Source organism: Bos grunniens, chromosome 6 (genome assembly GCF_055505025.1).
Source record: "Bos grunniens cultivar Pamir isolate PY7600 chromosome 6, Bosgru_T2T1.0, whole genome shotgun sequence".
NCBI lineage: Eukaryota > Metazoa > Chordata > Mammalia > Artiodactyla > Bovidae > Bos > Bos grunniens.
In genome coordinates, this window is record NC_141170.1 from 26,128,647 (window position 1) to 26,152,197 (window position 23,551).

The 23,551-nt window shown below is 43.5% G+C and overlaps 1 protein-coding gene and 1 long non-coding RNA gene across 7 annotated transcripts in view; both read right to left on the reverse strand.

The window, feature by feature from the left end:
* Positions 1–23,551, reverse strand: part of SHROOM3 (shroom family member 3) — a 331,538-nt gene that overhangs the window by 86,233 nt on the left and 221,754 nt on the right. The window contains exon 1 of one of the 6 annotated variants that reach the window (XM_086405220.1): positions 16,583–16,639. The exons of the other annotated variants lie outside the window; for them this stretch is intronic. The gene's annotated coding sequence lies outside the window, so the exon portion shown is untranslated. Of the gene's footprint in view, positions 1–16,582; positions 16,640–23,551 lie in introns of those variants that run through there. 6 annotated transcript variants of the gene reach the window in all.
* LOC147370435 (uncharacterized) lies at positions 3,625–16,572 on the reverse strand. The gene is made up of 2 exons (XR_015165273.1): positions 4,888–16,572; positions 3,625–3,842 (listed from the first exon to the last, which is right to left on the reverse strand). It is a non-coding gene; the product is annotated as an uncharacterized LOC147370435 (long non-coding RNA).

Genomic DNA, 23,551 nt, shown 5'->3' on the forward strand with positions numbered 1-23,551 from the left:
CCAACTCTTAGCGACCCCGGACTGCAGCCCACCTGGCTCCTCCATCCATGGGATTTTCCAGGCAAGAGTACTGGAGTGGGGTAACCATGCAAAATGCTCAGCCCTATCCCCGTGCCTAGCACACAAGAGCTCAAACATAGTATCTCTTTTTATCTCACTAAATAGATGTATGTGCTGGTAGCAAATAGAGGAGAGGAGATTTATGTCCGGGAAGGATGTAGAGAAGCTGTTTGAGACAGGTTCTGTAGGATGTACACGAGCTCACTTGGGTAGGAAGAGAGGAGGAAAAGGTCAGGATGGAACATGTTTAAAGGTCCCGAAGTATCAAATAGCACAGACCGATTGGGGAACCGGAAGAAACATGGCAGGAATGGGCAGGTGGCGAACAGCATAGCTACAGAGGCAGATGGTAGCAGAGGAGGCTTTTAGATCACTTTCAGGATTTAGACTTTCCTTTGTAGGCAGTGAGAAACACTTTCCGCTAGTGTCATGATTGGATCTGTACCTTCAAGAAGTCATGCTGGTGGCTTGTGAAGGATGAACTGAATGGGAGGTGATGGGCTCATTGATTTTTACCACTAGGGTGGGCTCCCACTCCTGTGGGTTCAGTGTTGCATCGTGGTTAATAGTGCAGTCTCTGGGAGGAGAATATTCAGATTTGAATCCTGGCCATAGCACCTACTATGTGACCTCAGGTGGTCATTACCAGCTCCCTGAAGCAATGTTCTCTTCTATAAAATGAGAGCTAAAACTGAACCTGAGTCATACACTTGCTGGACTTTTAGATGTAAAACTTTATATGATACACTTAGAAGAATGCCTGGCATAGTCAGTTCAGTTCAGTCGCTAAGTCATGTCCAACTCTTTGTGACCACATGGACTATACAGCACACCAGGCTTGCCTGGAATTTGGCTTCACCATCTCTTGGAATTTGCTCAAACTCAGATCCATTGAGTGGGTGATGCTATCCAACCATCTTATCTTCTGTCGTCCCCTTCTCCTCCTGCCTTCAATCTTTCCCAGTACCAGGGTCTTTTCCACTGAGTTGGCTCTTCACATCAGGCGGCCAAAGTGTTAAAGCTTCAGCTTCAGCATCAGCCTTTCCAATGAATATTCAATGTTAGGCTGTACTTATAATCACAGTTAACTTTGCATAGAGGAGAATGATGACCATGCCAGAGAATGATGGTAAAATCTTCAGTTCTGGATATTCATTTCAATTTTGGTCCAAATTTTATGGGAGAAAAGCCACTTTGTAAATTCACTTGTAAAAGGTGCTCAGGTCAAGCACAATTCAAACAATGAAATCTCACTAGCTTAAAAGTGACTATAGTCGTGCTGGCAAAAGGGTTTTCCCTTTTAAGTCCTAAAGCTCCAAACAGGATTGACGTGAACTGTGAACAGCTGCCACCTCCCATCAGCGGCAGCAACCTTCCGGAAGAAGGTGAAGTGTGCTTGGTATGTGAAGGGGAAAAAAAAAAAAGACATGTGATCTAGGTGACAATGAGAACTGTCAGCCCAGAACCCTGAAAGTTAAAGCTCCAGAAGTGACGGGTCCTTAAGAGCATGGGTTCAGCTGGAGTGCTTTCAAATACCAGTACGTCCTTGTCACCAGGAGACTGGGGAGGTGGAGTGGCCAAGGGCAATCAGGGCTAAGCCAGCCAGCATTCTCAGCCTAACCTGGGCCTGCACACAAGCGTGAACATTGTTTTCTATCAAGGGAGCTGAGTGTCTGCATTGATGGTGCCTAGGAAGCCTAAGAACTGAGGATTGAAATCTTTTCTGGGACATAACCCAAAATGTTTTGATGAAAGGTGTAAACCTTATTTTTTTTTCTTTCTAGAAAAATATTAATAAGTTAATGAAGATATAGATGAAGATAAATAAGGACTGGGGAAAGGTGTGAGGAAAGGGAGGCATAATCAATTTAGGGATGCAATGCAGTGCAATTTCTGCCATTGGTTTGCAGCTTGTATTTTAACAAGAACTGCTTCCTTGTCTGAGTGCCTGCATGGTGGCCAGGTGGGGAGAAATTGCCACTGAGACAATGCAGGAGATAAGAGAAGAAAAAGAAGAAAGACTGGGCAGCGTAGACTTGAGAAGAAAACAGCTGCATGCCTACGGGGCCATAGGAGGGGCGTTTTATGGTCTAGTTGAGTATCTGAATCTAATCATATGTAATATATAAATACAAAGCACAACTGGAAACAAAGACAGGTGATACTGTGATAAACTGGCATACATATTGAACAAATGGTTTCTAGAAATGTAACTTGGCGCTTCCCTGGGGGTCCAGTGGTCAAGAATCCGCCTTGCAATGGCAAAGGCCAGCTGGTTCAATCCCTAGCCCAGGAAGATCCCACATGCCTCAGAGCAACTAAGCCCGTGAGCCACAACTTCTGGGCCAGTGCTCTAGAGACCTCAAGTCACAGCTACTGAGCCCACGCACTGCAGTTGCTGAAGCCTGTGCACCTAGAGCCTGTGCTCCGCAACAAGAGAATTCACTGCAATAAGAAGCCGGAGCATGCACCAAGCATGCTCACCACAGCTAGAGAAAGCCTGCTTGCAGCAATGAAGACCCAGCACAGCCTCCCCCCATCAAAGAAAATAAACAAATAAATCTTTTTTCCAAAAAAGAAATGTGTCTTAATGTCTAAAGGCACCATGATATTCCACTACTTACAAACTCTTTTTTATTGTAAAGAGCTCCTCCCCTGACAAAGAGAATTCATCAAAGACACCAACAATTATTTCTTCATAATGATACAAAACATCAACAAAACCAAATTATTATTCTTTTAATTGATTTGGTCTTTCTATCATATCCAGAATTTTAGGCCTTTCAAAAAGGACATCTTATTAATAGCATCAAGACATCTATTCTACTGACTAGGTTTTCTTCCTAAGTTTGTATTATAGGAAGTCTTGAAAGTGAAAAGTGAAAGTGGAGGTCGCTCAGTTGTGTCCAACTCTACACAGTCCATGGAATTCTCCAGGCCAGAATACTGGAGTGGGTAGCCTTTCCCTTCTCCAGGGGATCTTCCTGCCCAGGGGTCGAACCCAGGTCTCCTGCATTGCATGTAGATTCTTTACCCGCTGAGCCACAAGGGAAACCCTAAATATACATAAGTATTTTAAATATTTAAATGACATCAACATTGCTAAACGCTGCTTTAAGAACAACCCATGGTGCTGCAAAAGTATAACTTCAAGAGATAAAAACAAGAAAGGCTGTTAGGGTAAAACCAACCGGAATTTTTAAAATGTAAATGACTTGCTTTGATAATTTACTGTTAATGAAATTTAAGCAGCATGGTATTTAATGTCTACATATTTTTTTAAAGGGAGTTAAATCTCTTAGTTTTTTTTTTTTTAATTACCTTATCTTCATTTGTAAACTTATTTTTGAAAATAAAAGTTTTCCACTACCTAGTGGGCAGCTTCATTGTTCTTGAAGTATTGGGGTCTCTAGCTCTGCAAATAAAAACAAAGAAATGCAGCTTCTGTTTACTTTTTTTGGCAGTCTCATTTTAACTACTGACTTAAGCCAATTTGTCTCCCCTTATTTTTTAAAAAAGCTACAAACAATGTGCTTTAAAAAAAAGAGTCTAGTCACCAAGCACTATGATTAATAGTTCATTTACTAGGCTCTTCTTCATTTGCCTCAAGTCACACAGTTTTATTTTATACTTTCACATGTAGATTCCACTAAGAGGAAAAACGTTCTCTGCTTTCCAGCTTGTTTGCTTTTAAGTACAACTTTCTCCCAGCAGGTGTTCAGGAAACTGTTCTACTCCAAGCCGGATGTCAGCATTATTCAGCATACTTTAGTTGCTCCTGCCTAGGAACCAGAAGATAAGATGGGGGAGAAAATTTATTTTTAAAGTTCTTATAATCAGCACCTGTGGGAGGTGTCCAGAGGGTGGTTGATTGACCAAAGGCAATACGATAGCAGAGTCCTGGGCAGGTCCTTGCAGGCTGCTGGCTGCCGTTTCTCAATGGTAGACCAGAAACAGCTGAGCGTAGCCTATGAGTAATAGTACCAGTCACCATCCATTTTGTGCCCAGTATTAGTTTTACTCCTGCCTTGGGATTTATATACCTTATTTCTAATTTTTACAACAATACCTCAGGGTAGCCATTTCTAGTCCTGTTTTACAGAAGAGAAACGGAAGCTCAGATTTTATGTAACTTGCTAAGGTCAAAGTGTAGAAGGGGCAGAAATGAAGAGTTAAACAGTTGCCTGACTCTGAAGCCTAGGCCTTGTGCTCACACCATCCTGCATGACCAAGAGAATGCAGGCCAAGCCACTTTCACCAGAGGACGAGGTCTTGCTGTTTCCTAGAGCAAGGGTCACCAACCTCTGGGATCTAATGCCTGATGATCTGAGGTGGAGCTGATGTCATAATGATCGAAATAAAGTACATAATAAATGTAATGCACTTGAATCATCCCGAAAACATTCCCTCCACTCCCATCCCATCTATGGAAAAACTGTCTTCTACAAAACCAGTCCCTGGCACCAAAAACACTGGGGACTACTATTGTAGAGGATGAAGGAAAATGGGCACATTTATCCTGTGTAGGTAGAGACTTTAGTGCCATTCAGAGCACCAAGATAAAGAAAGCTACTTAAAAATACTTTTTGCCTATATGTCTAGTGGAATATGAGGAAAGCCTCAGATCACTCCAAAATATTCTTCTTTCCCTTGACTAAATGGAAAGTTACTATATTTTCCCCTTAAAAATTGTGCTTTTTCCCAAATGAAGGACATTTCACTTTGCTTGATTCCATCCATACTGACTCACTGACTTTTTTGTCAATGAGTCCAGTAATTACCATTTTGCAAGCATGCCTTGGTTTCCCTCCTTAGCACTCGACTCACATTTTCCATTGTCTGGATGGAGGTTCCTTCTTCAACTCCAATTTCTACTAAGGAAATTCTTGCCAACCTCTCAGGACCTGCAAAATATAGTCTTTACTCAATGAAACTTCTCTTATTCTTCAGTTCAGTTCACTTCAGTCGCTCAGTCGTGTCCGACTCTTTGTGACTCCATGAATCGCAGCACGCCAGGCCTCCTTGTCCATCACCAACTCCCGGAGTTCACTCAAACTCATGTCCATCGAGTCGGTGATGCCATCCAGCCATCTCATCCTCTGTCGTCCCCTTCTCCTCCTGCCCCCAATCCCTCCCAGCATCAGGGTCTTTTCCAATGAGTCAACTCTTTGCATGAGGTGGCCAAAGTACTGGAGTTTCAGCTTTAGCATCATTCCTTCCAAAGAAATCCCAGGGCTGATCTCCTGCAGAATGGACTGGTTGGATCTCCTTGCAGTCCAAGGGACTCTCAGGAGTCTTCTCCAACACCACAGTTCAAAAGCATCAATTCTTTGGCACTCAGCTTTCTTCACAGTCCAATTCTCACATCCATACATGACCACAGGAAAAACCATAGCTTTGACTAGATGGACCTTTGTTGGCAAAGTAATATCTCTGCTTTTCAATATGCTATCCACGTTGGTCATAACTTTCCTTCCAAGGAGTAAGCGTCTTTTAATTTCATGGCTGCAATCACCATCTGCAGTGATTTTGGAGCCCCCTAAAACAAAGTCTCTCACTGTTTCCACTGTTTCCCCATATATTTGCCATGAAGTGATGGGACCAGATGCCATGATCTTAGTTTTCTGAATGTTGAGCTTTAAGCCAACTTTTTCACTCTCCTCTTTCACTTTCATCAAGAGGCTTTTTAGTTCCTCTTTACTTTCTGCCATAAGGGTGGTATCATCTGCATATCTGAGGTTATTGATATTTCTCCTGGCAATCTTGATTCCAGATTGTGCTTCTTCCAGCCCAGCATTTCTCATGATGTACTCTGCATACAAGTTAAATAAGCAGGGTGACAATATACAGCCTTGATGTTCTCCCTTTCTTATTTGGAACCAGTCTGTTGTTCCATGTCCAGTTCTAACTGTTGCTTCCTGACCTGCATGTAGGTTTCTCAAGAGGCAGGTCAGGTGTCTGGTATTCCCATCTCTTTCAGAATTTTCCACAGTTTATTGTGATCCACACAGTCAAAGGCTTTGGCATAGTCAAGAAAGCAGAAATAGATGTTTTTCTGGAACTCTCTTCCTTTTTCCATGATCCAGTGGATGTTGGCAATTTGATCTGTTATTCTTAACCAAAAGTAATTTCTCCTACCTCTGAATGTTCAAAAATACAGCATTGAATCATCTTCTATAGCTCTTATCACATTTTACCTTGAACAGAGCCACTGGTGTCATTAAACAAAAATCTCCCCTCCCAGATTAGGTGTGTTAGGAAAGGGATTACAACTCCTTCATCTCGATGCCCAAGGTGCATGGCACATGCTGGTACTGGGTGAATTAATGCTTCCAGGTCATTACACCCATGCCCATCATCTTGTTTTTATGAGTCCATGTTGTTTTTGTTCTCTTTGTTTATGTTAAGTCCTAGTCTCTTAAAACATTTCCCCAACCTTTCTAGCCTTCCCCCCAACTCTTGGAATTTATAGACTAAAGTTTTGGTACTTATACACAGCTTGGAAGCATTATTTGTTTTAATACAGAGTGTACGCTCTGTATTACATCTACTCCTGGGAGCTAATATCTATCTGGATGATGCTATTATTGATATTAATAAACTTTGTCACTTAACAAACACTATGTCTCTCCACTGAGTGCTTCACTTACCTTATCTCATCCTCTACAGAACTCAAGGGTTGCCTGACTCTGTTTCTTAGCCTGTAACAGCCTTCTCTAGTGTAATATACTCCAGGGTTCTGACAACTAGATGGACGGTTAGATTCTAAAAGGCAGGGACCACATCCTTCTTATCCATGTCTGTTGCAGGGCATGGTAGAGGATGCATGTGTGTATGCTCAATCGCTTCAGTCCAGTCTTGTGTGACTCTTTGCAACTCTATGACTGTAGCCTGCCAGGCTCCTCTGTCCATGGGATTCTTCAGGCAAGAATACTGGAGTGGGTTGCCATTGTTCCCCTCCAGGGATCTTCCCAACCCAGGGCTCAAACTGGAGTTTCTTATATTTCCTGCATTACAGATAGATTCTTTACACTGAGCAACCAGGGAAGTCTCATGGTACAGAATAAATCCTCAATAAATGTTCCATCAGAGTTTTGGAACTATAGTGAGTTAACAAAACAAACAGTGCTTTAAAACTTGTTTTTTAAAAAATACCAGTGGAAATTTCATATTACTAATTGTCAAGTGAGAACACTTCCTCTATCAGTTCATTAAATGGATGAGTTTTAGGCAAAAGAATGAAAGCCAATGCTAAGCATCTTGTCTTTAAGCTTCCCTCCAGCTTCCTGCTGGCACCCCGCCTTGTTTATCTCTGGTCTATATTCACATTTGTGTCTGAAGAGAGCATCGGTCTCCTCTTCATGAGCTGGAATGAATGAAAAGATCTGATGGGAACTTAAAAGCTCCCCCACAGGAAACTGTCCGAGCCGTGATTTACATCCTGGTTTTCTTATTAACTAACTGCCAGGCTTCAGAAAACTGGAGCCAACCCAAATGGGGACCCTGGCAGCTGGCATGAACCGTGAGACCAGAAACCAGCGAGTCACAGTTGCTAGAGAGTGGAGGGAAAGGGGAGGATAGGAAGGGCAGGAGGACGTGGCTTCTGGAAATTTACTGGTGCTCCTGGTAAGGAGGAAGTTTCTCCATGATTAGAGGACAACTCACGTCTTTGATCCCCATGTGAGGGGGAGAGTCAGAAAGGCCAGCCTGCGAAGGGTTTAAGAACCGGATTTGCTTTCTTCCTCACCAGGGCTTCCCTGGTGGCCCAGTTGATAAAGAATCTGCTGCCAGGGCAAGAGATGCAAGAGACATAGTTTCGATCCTTGGGTCAGGAAGATCTCCTGAAAAAGGAAATGGCAACCCAACTGAGAGACTAACAATCAATCACCTATCTTAGGATGTGTAGGAGAGAAGAAAAGATGAACGACCTAGAGAAATGTAAACAAGGGATGACTGTTCATGGAAAACAGCTATCTTTCACATTACCTAAGAAACACTTGAAAATTTTGACTTCCTGACATACCAGGTAATGCAGACATTGTACAGAACCAGAAGACTCCATCTTTTCAATTCCAGTTTAAAAATAACAGTGGTGGTGGTGTTGGTTTAGTCGCTAAGTTGTGTCCGACTCTTGCGACCACATGTACTGTCCTGCCAGGCTCCTCTGTCCATGGAATTCTCCAGGCAAGACTACTCAGTGCTTCACCATTTCCTTCTCTAGGGGATCTTCCTGACCCGAGGATCAAACTCACATCTCCTGCATTACAGGCGGATTCTTTACCACTGAGGAACCAGGGAAGCCAGAAAAACAATAGTAAAAGGGAGAGATGGGAGTTGTCCCTTCATGGGTACAGAGTTCCAGTTTTGCAAGATGACATTCTGGAGAACTGCTGCACAATAATATGAATATACTTAACTACTGGACTGTACATAATGGCTGAGGTGGTACATTTTTAAAAAAAATATTTATTTTTATTTATTCACTTATTTGGCTCTACCAGGTCTTAGCTGCAGCATGCAGACTCTTAGTTGTGGCATGTAGGATCTAGCTCCCCAACCAGGGATTGAACCCAGGCCCCCTGCACTAGGAGCAAAGAGTCAGCCACTGGACAACCAGGGAAGTCCCAAGATGGTAAATTTGATGTCATGTTTTTTTTAACCACAATTAAAAATCTTTGAAAACTTAAAAAAAAAAAAAAGGAAAAATAACACAACCAAATATATTGCAAAGAAGAAAATAAATTACAGCTCATTTGGCTGTCTTATCCCCCTTTTCTTCTCTTATCAAGTTGCCTGGTGAGTGAAAGTTGCTCAGTCATGTCTGACTCTTTGTGACCCCATGGACCCCATGGAATTCTCCAGGCCAGAATACTGGAGTGGGTAGTCTTTCCCTTCTCCAGGGGATCTTCCCAAGCCAGGGATCGAACCCAAGTCTCTCACATTGCAGGTGGATTCTTTACCAACTGAGCTATCAGGGAAGCCTCGTAGTTATACACATATATTCTTTCTCTTTATGTGGACAAAAGCAGGAAGCAGAAGAGAAATACATAGGCATTTGCAGAAACAGAGATCTTCCTCTGTCTTTGGAGAATATCTCTTTTTGAACCACTGGCCAATAGGATAGTTTAAAAATTACATTATGTGTGATAGGGGATGGCAAAGAAGCTTTTGAGGTTCAAAGAACAGATGACATTAAGTCTTTACTCAACATGCTAAGTTGCTTCTGTCGTGTCTCTTTGCTACTCCATGGACTGTAGCCCACCAGGCTCCTCTGTCCATGGGGTTTTCCAGGCAAGAATACTGGAGTTGGTTGCCAGTTCCCACTCCAGGGGATCTTCCTGACCCAGGAATCGAACCTACATCTCTTATGTCTCCTGCACTGGCAGGGGGGTTCTTTATCACTAGCACCACCTGGGAAGCCCAGTCTCCATCAGACTTTGTTTTAGAATCAAGTCCTTCCTACTCAATTCCCAGACAAAAGTCTGATGGAAACTCACAGAGCTAACGATTAAGGACAGAGAGGCCAACAGGAGAAGTAAGGAATCGAAATTTCTTCCCTTCTCGATTCTTATTCCTACCCCCCAACTCCATCCCCCCTCCCCCATTTTTTTTCCTCTTTCTTATCCAGTTGGGAGACTAAGCTGTTTATATTGACTGCTTTGACTTTGGGAATGGACTGTTTTTGAATCTGGCTTGGTTTGCAGTTTTTTTTTTTTCTTTTGGAGATGGGTGTTTGTTGATCAAAGCGACAAACAACAATGTTGTTTTAATTTATGCTTCCTTTAGTTCTGCAAATTTGGGGAGGAGGGCTTTTTTATAAGAGGTAATGAGGCAGAATCTTCTTAATGGCAAGGATATTTTCTCACCAAATTAAAACCCATGTATGCTTAAAAAAATAATGAAATAAAAGTAGCTTTTCTTTAGAGAGTAAATAAATCTTAAGGCAGGAAATTTCCCACACAGTTTGAGCTTGCTGTTCCTATCAATACAGGCTGGGGAAGGGGATAAACAAGACATTTTCTTTTCCTTTTTTTGTTCCTAACTTGAAGTAACAGAATGATTTACAGTAAGAAGAGTCTGATCAAAACATTTAAATTGTAATGCCAGAGAGAATTAAAGAGAAGGGCCAGTGGGGAGAACAGTTAGGAAGTGGAGTGGATGGGCCTTGTTAATTTTGTGTGGACCCTTCTTTAAAATCTCTTTCCTGATACAAGCAGCCATGTTTCTTTGCATCCTGCCCATAAAAAATCTATTTGATTCATTACAAAATATCTAAGTTACTTTCCAAATAAGATGCTAACTTTGTTGTTGTTGTTCAGTCGCTAAGAAGTGTCCAGCTCTTTGTGATCCCATGGACTGTAGCCAGCCAGGCTTTCCTGGCTAACTTTTTGAAAGTGTATAAATCAGGGATTTTTAGAGACTCCATAGATTCTTGCAACCATTGCCATAATCCAGCTTTAGGATATCTTCATCACCTCAGAAAGTTCCCTTATGCCTAATCCCTGCTCTCACCCTCAACGTCAGGCAACTCCTGATCTGTTGTTTGTCTCTACAGATTTGCCTTTTCTAAATATTTCAAATAAATGGAATCATACAGTATGTAATTCTTAATGCCCGGTTTCTTTCTCTTATCATAATGTGTCTGAAGTTCTGCTACAAGCATCTGTATACGAGTCTTTGAGTGGACAGACAGAGGCTCTGTTACTTTGGATTAAATGTAGGAGGTGGTAAGAAAAATCAAGAGCTCAAGGAAGATGCCCAGATTTCAAGCTTAAGCAACTGGTTGGATGATGACATAATTCACTGAAATGGGGAAGGTGCCTCGGTACCTCATATAAGTGGAAAGTGAAAAGTGAAAGTGTTAGTCGTTCAGCTGTGTCCAGCTCTTTGTAATCCCATGGAAGTGGAATCATACAGTATTTGCTCTATTTGTGCCTGGCTTACTTCACCGAGCATAATGTTAAGTTATGCGTACATACTACGTTTTACTTATCCATTCATCTGTTGATAGACACTTGCTTGAGTGGCTTCTACCTTTGGCTACTGTAAATAATACCCCTACGAATGTGGGTGTACACATATCTCTTCCAATCCCTGCTTGTTTGCCATTTACTTTCAAAAAATTTCAAGATATAAGAGTTGGAAGATCTTTGCCATACTGACTCAGGCGGGAAGCGGGCAGGGCACAGACTTCAAAAGAATAACATAGCCCTGGCTTCCATGGTGGCTTAGTGGTAAGGAATCTGTCTGCCATTTCAGGAGACATGGGTTCAATCCCCGCTCTGGAAAGATCCCACAGGCTGAGGAGCAATTAAGCCCACAATTACTGAGTCTGTGCTCTAGGGCCCAAGAATCTGCAACTACCGAAGCCCGAGTGCTCTAGAGCCCACGCTCTGACATGAGAGAAGTCACCGCAATGAGAAGCCTGCAGCCTGCACCCCGCAACGAGAGAGTAGACCCTGCTCACCACAACCAGAGAAAGCCTGTGTGCATCACTGAAGGCTCATCACAGCCGAACAAACAAAAAAGAATGACATAGCCTGAGGAAAAACAACATCAACTGGCTAGAATCAGCTAGGGCCAAGATGGCAGACGAGTTGACTTCCTCTAGACCTTGAGCCTCAGTACGAGCTCATTGCAACACATCAGCAAAGCTAAATGACACACCCCAGACTCCATGACAGTTCCAAGGCCAACAGTAAAGGTGAAAAAGTGAGAAGTGTCCCAATTCCTGGAAATCTCCATCCCTTCTCCCAAAGAGCTGGAATACTCCTCCCACTCATTAGCCTGTGAAATTACCCACTTCTATAAAAACTGATAACCCCATACCCTGGTGCCACTCTTACCTTCTAAGATGACCCACACTTTGGAGTGTTTCTAAATTAATCCACTTTTTATTGATCTCTTTGTCTCTCACTGAATTCTTTCTTCGATGAGACATCAAGAACCTGAGCTTTATTAAGCCCTGAGACCGTCTGTGATCTCAGTTAAAAGACAGTAGGTTCAAGTCCCTTTCTGGATTATACCTTTTCAATACTTTAACTCAGGAAAGCTGTAATAATGTATCATCACTTGAATCAGGTTAAGGTGATCAGGTTAAGATTGTAATTACAAATATTACCTGCACTGAATGAGGCCAAAACTTTCTCCAGCTTTAAGAGATACTGAGTTTCACTGGACTTTTCTTAAACTCTAGACCTACAATTCAGCAAACTGTTCTTTTTTCCTTTTTGGGGATTTTGATGATACCACCTTGAATTAATCAAAACTTGAGGCTCAAGTTCCTTATAAAATTTTTCCAATAATCTGTGGGGTCCTGTGCTCAGTTGTGTCCGACTCTTCATGACAGTCCCTACTTTGTGAGGTAAGGATTCAGTGAGTTTACAGCTCTAAAACCACATTCCGTGTATATGTGTGTGTGTGTGTGTGTGTTCAGTCACCCAGTTGTGTCCAACTCTTAGAGATCCCATGGACTGGAGCCCACCAAGGCTCCTCTGTCCATGGGATTTCTCAGGCAAGAATACTGGAGCAGGTTGCTATTTCCTTCTCCAGGGGATCCTCCCAACCCAGGGACGGAACCCATGTCCTCCTGCGTCTCCTGCATTGGCAGGTGGATTCTTTACCACTGAGTCACTTGGGAAATGTGGGGTCCTGAAAGTGACCCAGTTCTCTGCTTTTGTGATAAAAGTGTTCACTGGCACTTCATAATGTGCTTAAAGTTTTCTGTGGTTCATCAGGTCAGACCGGTCTGCAATGAGACAGTTGAATTTACCGAGACAGCACTTATCAGGGAATGAAGTTATGACATGGGGTCAGGATGTCACATCTGATGGCAGAGAGAGAGATTAGACACACACCGGCAAACTGCAGGAGAGGTTTTGAAGGAAGGCGCAAACACAGTCCTAGTTGCACTAACTTGTATTTTACTCTCAAAAACACCACTGTTCTCCGCATACAGAGCATGCAGCTCTTGGAAAATAACAGTACAGGGCAATGTTTTCACTCTACCTAGCTCGTGAGAGACTGCTGAGAATTGCTAGGAAGTAAGTTAATAAAATCAGCAAGCTTAGATAGCCACGAAGGTCAGACAACAGCATTCTAATGGTAAGAGATGTGGCAAAAAGCAGTGAAATCCACAGAACAGTCCAGCATGCCAGGAAAGAAGTCAATCTCAACATTGCTGGAGGGAAAACCACATGGGCCTGGGCCTTGGGAACATGCTTCCTGCAATGGCTGTTCCTTCTGTTCGATTCCAAGCTCTATGCCCAGGGCGCAGAGGGAAAGCCACAACTTCCTGGAATACCTTCCAGAATGCCCCACCCTCCACTGGAATGGAAGGTGGGACAAGAAATTAAACACAGGGTATCAGTGGCAGGGAGATAAGAGATTTAAAAAAACACCACCACCAAAACCTGTACCCTAGCCAGGCCACACACATGAATTAAGTGCCTCATAGGCAGAGCTATGGCCACTTGCAGATTTGGGGGTTCTGATGTGAAAAGCCAGCTCACTGAAAAAGACCCTGATCATGGAAAAGACTGAAAGCAAAAGGGGGAATCAGAGGATGAGATGGATGGATGGCATCACCAACTCAATGGACATGAGTTTAAGCAAGTTCCAGGAGATGATGGTCAGAGCAGCATGGCGTGCTGCAGTTGATGGGGTCTCAAAGAGTCGGACACGACTGAGCGACTGAACAACAACAACACTAATATAAGGCCCGTGGGCAGAGGCTCATTTTTACTCAAAGCCCTCAGAGGTCTTGTTATACAGGCAGTAAATCTATCCTGCCTACCTTTGGATGGCATGGTCAGCTGTGGACTCCCAGGGGAGAACTGCAGAAACCCAGGCCCTTCTTTAGGAGGGGGGATAATTCCCTCTAAATCAGTTAATTCTCACTTTAGTCTGTACCTGCAAACTGCTTGGGAAGCTTATAAAACCAGAGGGCCAGGACCAACCCCAAACCAATAAGTCAGAATTTGGGGCGATGATCCTGTAGTTAGTTATAAAGGATCCACAGATGATTCTTATGTGCAGCTAAGGAATCACAGCCATCAGTCAACTTGGGCTTCTAGCTGCATAAACTCAAGAGGAATTATCAATCAACAATGTATTGCATACATTTCATAAGGTGAAACAGAGGTTCCTCTCAAGAAATATGACTTAGGAAGCTCTATTAGTTAGCTAGGGTTGCTGTAACGAAATACTTGTCTTAAGCAACAGAAATGAATATTCTCAGATCTGGGTGCTAGAGGTTCAAGAATAAGATGTCAACACATTTGTTTTCTCCTGAGGCCTCTCTCCTTAGCTTGCAGGAGGCCACCTTTCCATTGTGTCCTCGTGTGGTCTTTCCTCTGTGTTATCCCTTAGTGCTTCTTTGCATGTCCAAATTCTTCTTATAAGGACAGGAGTCAGGTTGGATTGGGGCTCACTTTAACGGTCTCATTTTAACTTAAGTATATATTTAAAGGCCCTATTGCCAAATATAGTCACATTCTGAGATATTGAGGGTTAGGACTTCAATATATGAATTTGGGGGGTAGGGGGGTGGAGCCACAATGCAGTCCATAACATAAGTTCTTCAGATGACAAGGTGGCTATCCTAAATAAATTCTTTGACTTCACAAATACCAAATGTTTCATTTACTTAAGAAGTCAAAATTTCCTGATGACTAAGCAAACCCATTAAGAAAAGAGTAATTTTTGAAATTATGTGTATGCTGAGCATCCCACATGGTAACTAAGGGCTTACAGAGAAAACACTCTTTTAAATGGCCAGAATTAATGCCAGGAAGTAGCTCACCTATTTGAAAATCTGGCTCATTATTTTCAACTGCTAGGAAACAAGTGCCAGACATATTTGGTATGTATAACCCAGATAAGAAATTGTTTGAACAGTCTGACAAGGTGTCTCAACATGGCAGCTTGGGTGAAACAGGTGTCATGACTCTGGTTCCTATAGAACCGAGAAGGCAAATGGACTAAGCTGAACCTGGGGTATTGGAGTAAGTGCCTGGGCCTTGCAGAAAGTGGGCTCACTGTTCCTTGAGCTCCAACTTCTAAAAAAAAAAAAAAGGCCATCTGGAATTTTCACATGAAAATTTCCAGTTTTCAATGTTGAAAATGAATTCAAGTAAAAAAAGCACCACCATTCTGTGGGCCAAATAAAACATAGCTTCAGGAGAGTCTGGGCTGCTTTGCTTTTGGTGTAAAGCCATAGGGTGACCAGGTTCTAGTCTTGACTTGGAAGCTGTGTGACTCTGCTATCAGTTCATCTGCAATTCATCTTGAAAAATATGAGATGCCTTATGAGAGTTGCATGAAAGTCAGGTACACAATTCTTTCATTCTCTGTTGGAAGAAATGCAGAGTCCCCAAGTCCAAAAAGATTTCAAGCATGGACTCAAGAACTCCTAAGACCCTAGCATCTGAATAGAAGCAGGCCAATTTCACTGGCTCCTTCCCTCCTTCAATTAGTTTCAAGCCGATTGAAGATAACCTTTCTTGGAATGGATTTAGTTAGTTGAAAAGTTTTGATTTGGAACTAATACTATATACTAATATACTAATGCAAATTTAGGGCTTCCCCAGTGGGTCAGACAATAAAGAATCTGCCTGCAATGAAGGAGACCTGGGTTCAATCCCTGGGTCAGGAAGATCCCCTGGAGAAGGGAATAGCAACCCAGTCCAGTATTCTTGCCTGGAGAATCCCATGGACAGAGAAGCCTGGAGGGCCACAGTCCATGAAGTTGCAAAGAGTCAGACACAACTGAGCACACATGCATGCAATGCAAATTTATTGAAATAATGCATTATTTCAATAAATACTTTCTAGAGTTCCAGAGATTGATGCATGTTAAGTTGCTTCAGTCATGTCTGAACCCTGCAACCCTATACTGGAGAATACTGAAGTGAGTTGCCATGCCCTCCTCCAGGGATCTTCCCCACCCAGGGATCAAACCTGAATCTTTTATGTCTCCTGCATTCGCAGGCGGGTTCTTTACCACTAGCACCACCTGGGAAGCCCGTCAGAGATTTATACAGTGACTTAAATCAACAAACCTCAAAATCCCCTTTCAGGAGAAGATACCCCTCGAGAAGCAAGGGCTAACTATCCACTGCGGGATAGTTAACAGAGCTCTACCCAGGAACCTAGGGACATAGCTCTGGGCTCATCTCTGAAAAACCAACTCTCTGAATTAATTTCTCTGATCTTTGGTTTGACTATAAAGTTCTTGGGACTTTTAATCCCTAAGATCCATTATTCTAGTTACCAAAATTAAACTATTAATTCTCAGTTCTGCAACCAGCTATGAGGCCCTGCTGCTAAGTCACTTCAGTCGTGTCCGACTCTCTGCGACCCCATAGACGGCAGCCCACCAGGCTCCTCCATCCTTGGGATTCTCCAGGCAAGAACACTGGAGTGGGTTGCCATTTCCTTCTCCAATGCAGGAAAGTGAAAAGTGAAAGGGAAGTCGCTCAGTCGTGTCCGACTCTTAGCAACCCCATGGACTGCAGCCTACCAGGCTCCTCCGACCATGGGATTCTCCAGGCAAGGGTACTGGAGTGGGTTGCCTTTGCCTTCTCCGTATGAGGCCCTAGGAAACGACAAAAATCAACTTGGTTAAATCACTTTAACCTGTGTCTAAGTATTCCAGTCTTATCATTGCCAGCTAGAGAACTTGATCATGTTGGATGGGTGTCAAAACTCAGTGTAGAAGCACTTAGATGTTTTCAAATGCAGGGAGTTTTATAAATGCATAGAACACAAGTGGCAAGGGATAATTCTTGAAGCCACGGTAAATACAATTCTTTAGCGGGAAAATATTTTTGAAATCTCTGGCTTTAAAAGCAACCGGATAGCTCTTTGGTCTCAGCGGCAGAAGCAAGATGACAAACGAACGTCATTGCTTGGAAAGAGTCAGAATAAGACGCACACGCTGTGCCGCCGCTGTGGCTCTAAAGCCTACCACCTTCTGAAGTTGACCTGTCGCAAGCGTGGCTACCCTACCAAGCAAAAGAGAAAGTATAAGTGGAGTGCTATAGCTAAAGCTAAAGGATGAAATACCACAGAGACTGGTTGAATGAAGCACCTAAAAATTGTATACCGCAGATTCAGGCATGGATTCCATGAAGGAACAACACCTAAACCCAAGCGAGTGGCTGTTGGGTTTCAGTTCATCTTAAGGATTTCCACGATTAGTCGGGCAATAAATGTTCTGTTTTGTTTTTTTTTAAGGAACTGGATAATTAAAAGTGATGCTGGTTTTAAAATTTCATCATGGACTGCTGTGATAGGCAGAACTCTAAAGATGATCCCAAGACTTCTGCTCCCTGGTTACTCGATCAAGCATTAATTTAGATACTACTGGGAAGAGAGTGTGCAGACGCAGTTATGTTTCTAAGTTGAATGACCTTAAGATACAGAGATTATTCAGGTGAGTCTGACCCCATCAGATGAGTCTTTTTAAAAGCAGTAAGGAAGACAGAGAGATTTAAACCAAGGGGCATGGAAGTCTAGGAAAGCGGGTGAGAAATCAATGTATTTTGCAAACTTGAAGATAGAAGGGGCCATGTGAGAAAAAGATACAGGCTGCCCCTAGTGCAGATGGGCTACCCAGCTGGCTCAGTGGTGAAGAATCTGTCTGCCAATGTAGGAGATGAAGGAGATATGGGTTGGATCCCTGGGTCAGGAAGATCTCCTAGAGTAGGAAATGGCAACCTACTCCAGTATTCTTGCCTGGAAAATTCCTTGGACAGAAGAGACTGGAAGGCTATAGTCCATGGAGTTGTAAAGAGTCAGACACAACTGAGCACGCACACACTAGGAGCAAAGAACTGCTGTAAATGATAGCCAGTGTGGAAACCACAGGAACTGAACTGAACCAACAATCTGAATGAGTTCAAAAGTGGATTTTTCCAAGAGCCTCCAGATAAGAACCCAGCCCAGGTGATACTTCATTTCAACCTTAAGACCATAAGCATAGAACTCAACTGAGTCATACAGGACTCCTGACCTGTAGAACTATGAGCTAATATATTTGTGCTGCTCTAAGATGCCGTGTTTGCAGTAATTTATTACACAGCAATAGAAAACTAACACATTTGTTGCCAGCAACAAATGTCAAGAAGGTTGTGAAGCCACTGGAACTGTATTGTAGGATGGTGCCATGACTTTGGAAAATAGTATGAAAGTTTCTTATTAGGCAAACATACATCTACCTTATGATCCAGCATCTCATCTAAGAGAATGAGAACATATGTCTACAAAAGGGCTTGAACACTAATATCCACAGTAGCTTTATTCATAATAACCCCACACTGGATACAGCCCAAATGTCCATCAACAGGAGGATGGATAAACAATGAACATAGACAACACCACGGATGAAGTTTAAAAACATTATGTTGAGTAAAAAACGACCATACAAAAGAGTATGTACTGTGTTATTTCATGTATAAGCTTTAGAAGAAGGAAATCTAATCTATGGTGAAATAAATCAGAATACTGGATGCTTGGTGGGTGGGGGATGGACTGAGAGGGGGCATGGAGTTTATGGGGGTGATGAAAATGGTCTGTCTTAACAGAGGTATAGATTACACAGGTATATACGTTTATCAGGACTCTGAAAATGGAACTGTAATACTGAAGCATACCTTTCAGCTTGTAAATGATATCTCAATAAAAATATATTGAAAAATAAATTCAAAAAAAATTCAAGCCTGTAATGTTATAGACTGGTTGTTATTAAGGTGTTAATTGGCGGATCAGATGGTAAAGAATCTGCCTGCAATGCATGAGACCCAGGTTCCATCCCTGGGTTGGGAAGATCCGCGGGAGAAGGGAATGGACACGCACTCTAGCATTCTTGCCTGGAGAATCCCATGAACAGAGGAACCTGGAGGGCTACAGTCCACGGGGTAGCAAAGAGTCGGACATGACTGAGCGACTAATACTAGGAGTATCCATTTAAAAGCACAGGGGGGAAGAATTAATCAGAGGTGAGGGCATATGGCCCTCTGAGCAGCTAGATGAAAAACTGTTGGGCAGTGAGAATTATCTTCAGTTCAGTTCAGTTCAGTTCAGTTGTTCAGCTGTGTCCGACTCTTTGCGACCCCACAGACTGCAGCACACCAGGCCTCCTGAGGACCTCAAACCACTTCAGAGACTCAAATTGTCCTGTAAAAACCTACTATAAGTTTATTTTATGCCCAGGTCCAAAATGCTAAAATGGGCTTCCCTGGTGGCTCAGATGGTAAAGAATCCACCTGCAATGCAGGAGATCTGGGTTCAATCCCTGGGTTGGGAAGATCCCCTGAAAGAGGGCATGGCAACATACTCCAGTATTCTTGCCTGGAGAATCCCCATGGACCAGAGCAGCCTGGCAGGCTGCAGTCTGTGGGGGTCACAAAGAGTTGGACACAACTGAGCGACTAAACACACACGAACAGCATAGAAGCCAATGGGGCTGCAGTGACCCAAGCAGAAAGGTCTCTGAAGGGAGCTGAGAGTACAGGGACAAGTGGGAAGTGCCCTGAGACTCCCGTATGAGGGAGATGGAGCTTCAAGCTCTCAGATCTGATGGCCAAGGGTCAGCAACCCACAGGGGTGGCCTCCATGTGACAGCCAGCACTCTGGCCTCCAAGGCCTCCAGGGATATTGCTGCACACCTGCATTCCTGGTCTCTTTAGTATCAACACACTGGGGAATACACAACACATTGTGATGGGCTGCTACAGGTCTTCCTTTTACTGAAGTATAGTTGATGGATCAATATAATATTGTATAAGTAACAAGAGAACAATGTAGTGATTTGAAATTTTAAAAGGTTATACTCCTACAGTTATTATAAAATATTGGCTATATTCCCCATATTGTACAATACATCCATGCAGCTTATTTTATACTTAATTGTTTCTACTTCTTAATCCCCTACTTCTATACTGCCCTTCCTCCCTTCCCTCTCCTCACCGGTAACTGCTAGTTTGTTCTCTGTGTCCATGTAAACTCATCTTTTCTTAGTTGGTGGAGAGGCTTCTCAAAGCTCATAAAAATGTCATTGGATTCTGCAGACTTACACTTTGGTACTTGGGAAGGGACTTTAAACAGAGCCAACAATTGTAGGCTAAAATTTTCTGTTTGACTGACATGGGTTTAAACCAAAATGACCAACATGAGAAACTGTGTTTTAAAATGTGGGCTGCACTTTTTCTAAGGGGCTCTAATGGTTATACAGTGGTGTGTGTGTGTGTGTGTTTGTGTGTGTGTGTGTGTGGAGGGGGGAGTGTAAAGTAGTAGAGCCACTTGATTGGCAAGGTGTCTTCGATCTGTTGGACTCTGTCCTTAAAAAGTTCCATGTGTATGTGGGAAGTGATTGGTACTCAGCCCTCTCCAGAGCAGAAGTCAGTAAGGTCGCATGGGGAAGCTGTGCTAGGGAGAGGAGAGGGGAGCTAAAGGATGGGCCTTGAGAATTTATAATGAGAGTTAAAATGAGACCAGTTAGTGAGAGCGGGCACTAGAATCAAACTTTCAGGTAGTCAACCGGAGAAGGAAGAATGGAATCTCAATGATATTCTTTCTTACGTGGGTCTTTTGTTTGTTTAATCATAACAATGATTTGGAAAAACTTTGCTAGTGAGTCAGTGATGGGTTTGGCTACATATACCATAAATCAGGACTTCCCAGGTGGCGCTACTGGTAAAGAATCTGCCTGCCAATGCAGGAGACCCAAGAGACATGGGTTCAGTCCTGGGGTCAGGGAAATCCCCTGGAGGAGGGCATGGCAACCCACTCCAGTATTCTTGCCTGGAGAATCCCATGGACAGAGGAGCCTGGTGGGCTACGGCCCATAGGGTCGCAAAGAGTCAAAAATGACTAAAGCGACTGAGCACACACACTATAAACTAGTTACAATGCCCTAATTATTTCTAAAAAAAAGTTTTACCAGGAAATGATGCAAAATGACACTGAATCCACAGGTTTTGTTCTTTTATGTAAGTGTTAGGTATCTGACTTGTCAATTTTGCAACCTGATTGATTTTGATACTAAGCAGTATTTGATATTTTGGCTTTGAGTGGAGCTGAGACTATTCACTCATTTTTCCATCCAAAGGTGCCAACATTGGCCATTACTTGGATCCTACCAGTTATGTGTGCATGTGTATGTGTGTGCACGTGTGCTTGCACGCACACACACACACACACACACACACGGGTTAGAAGGGGTTCCTGCAGGAACGCTTACTCTTACCACACAGTTAGAATTCATTGTTCCTAGCTTGTGTCCCTCACTTGAAAATGAGGTCTTTGGGTGAATGCAATGGTTTGTCTTCTTTATCCTTTATTCTTAATACCTAACAGAGTATCTGACACATAGTTGATGGAAGTATTTTTAGTTTTGCTATTTCCTGTTATGTTCTCTATGGAGATGAAAAAACAGCCCAGGTTTTTCTTTTTCTACAAGAAGACACACATTCATGGCTCAATCTCAAATCCAGCCACATAACCTTTCCTTGGCTTTTGTATCTTTAGACCCTGCCCCACCCCCAGCAAGGTTCTTCCAGAAGTGAAGCAAGAGTTTCTGAACAACCTGGTGAATTCCAATTAGGGCTGCTGCTGCTGCTGCTGCTGCTGCTGCTGCTAAGTCACTTCAGTCGTGTCCGACTCTGTGCGACCCCATAGACAGCAGCCCACCAGGCTCCCCCGTCCCTGGGATTCTCCAGGCAAGAACACTGGAGTGGGTTGCCATTTCCTTCTCCAATGCATGAAAGTGAAAAGTGAAAGTGAAGTCGCTCAGTCGTGTCCGACTCTTCACGACCCCATGGACTGCAGCCCATCAGGCTCCTCTGCCCATGGGCTTTTCCAGGCAAGAGTACTGGAGTGGGGTGCCATTGCTTTCCCTGCCAGTTAGGGCAGGGAACACAAATCACCAACGCTTGGGGTTTGAACACCTGGCATTTGGGTGGCCAGCTCCCCTCCTTCACAGTCTGGTGGGTGCCAAGCACTTTCCTAATTTTCACATCTTGTGTGACTGTGGGGATATATTATCAAGTGTGCAGAAAAGCCCTTGGTCACTGCAAAACAGGTTATCAGCTTCACTTCATGTAGAAAAGGTTCAGAGGTGAAGGGATATATCTGAATTGCAAACCAATGGCTTCCCAACAACCCCACGAATGTACTGAACTCTACAAAAAATAGGGCCGATTCCAGGACTGCCCCATGTGACCAGAAGAAAAGACCCAGGTGGCCACAATCTGAGAACGCGAGTCCTTGGAAAGGGTCCTGAAACCAGTACAGTCTGCAGGAGACCAGGTATAACTCAGTCTTGACTTGTCAGGCTTGGCAACAGTCTGTTCTCTGTGTTTTGTGTGTATCAGGAAACCTAATAGTTACAGAGCTGAGAAACAGGCTTCCTCTATAATTAGTGCAACAGGCCAATGGATGTCACTGTTGCACCATGGAAACCGAATCTCAACCCTGATGGGACTTGGAACAGCAACGCACTCACTGCTTGGTTACTTTAACAGAGCAGAGAGCACCTTGAACCAAAGGGAAAGTACTTCAAGTGGATGGTCAGATGTTGTGATTTATACATATATTCGATCACTCAGATCTTCACTTGCAGTTCCTGGCTCACAGCTCCCAAACTCTTGGAATTTCCTAAGTGACAGGAGCTTACAGGTGTCTCTTATTAGGTTAACGAGGTCTGGTTGCCAATGCAGACAACCTTGTGATGAGAGGGTTGGAACTTTCGGTCCCACGCCTAGACCCAGAGGGCCTGGAGGTTGACTTCAATCACCAATGGCCAGTAGTTTAGTCAGTTGGGCCTATGCAATAAAGCCTCCATAAAAAAAGGATGTGTGGGTATGTGTGTATCGGAGCTGAGGGGAGTGGCGGGGAGGTTTCAGAGAGCTTCAGGCTGGGGAGCACATGGGCCTTGGGGAGGGTGGAGCACCTGGAGAGGGGATGGAAGCACATACCCTCTACATGTAGCTTGCCCTGTGTGTCTCTTCCATCCAGTTGTCCTGAGTTACAGTCTTTCACAATAACCAGTGATCTAACAAGTGAAATGTTTCTCTGAGTTCTGTGACCACTCTAGCAAATTCACTGAACCCAAAGAGGGGTCTGAGGGCAATGCAGGAGGACCCCGGTTGAACCCCTGGGTTGGGAAGATCCCCTGGGGAAAGGAACGGCAACCCTTTCCAGTATTCTTGCCAGAAAATCCCATGGACAGAGGAGCCTGGCCTGCAGTCCTTGGGGTCGCAAAGAGTTGAACATGTCTGAGAGACTAACACACAGGTAGCAACCTGGACTTGTGATTGTCATTCTGAGTGGGAAGGGATCACTACAGCCTCCCATTTGTAGTGGATAGGTCAGAAGCACAGGTAACCGCCTGGGCTGCATCTAGTTCTGACGTGTGTGTGTGTGTGTAGGAATGAACCCTCACCTACGGATCTGATGCCACCTCTGTGTAGTGTCAGAATTGAGTTGA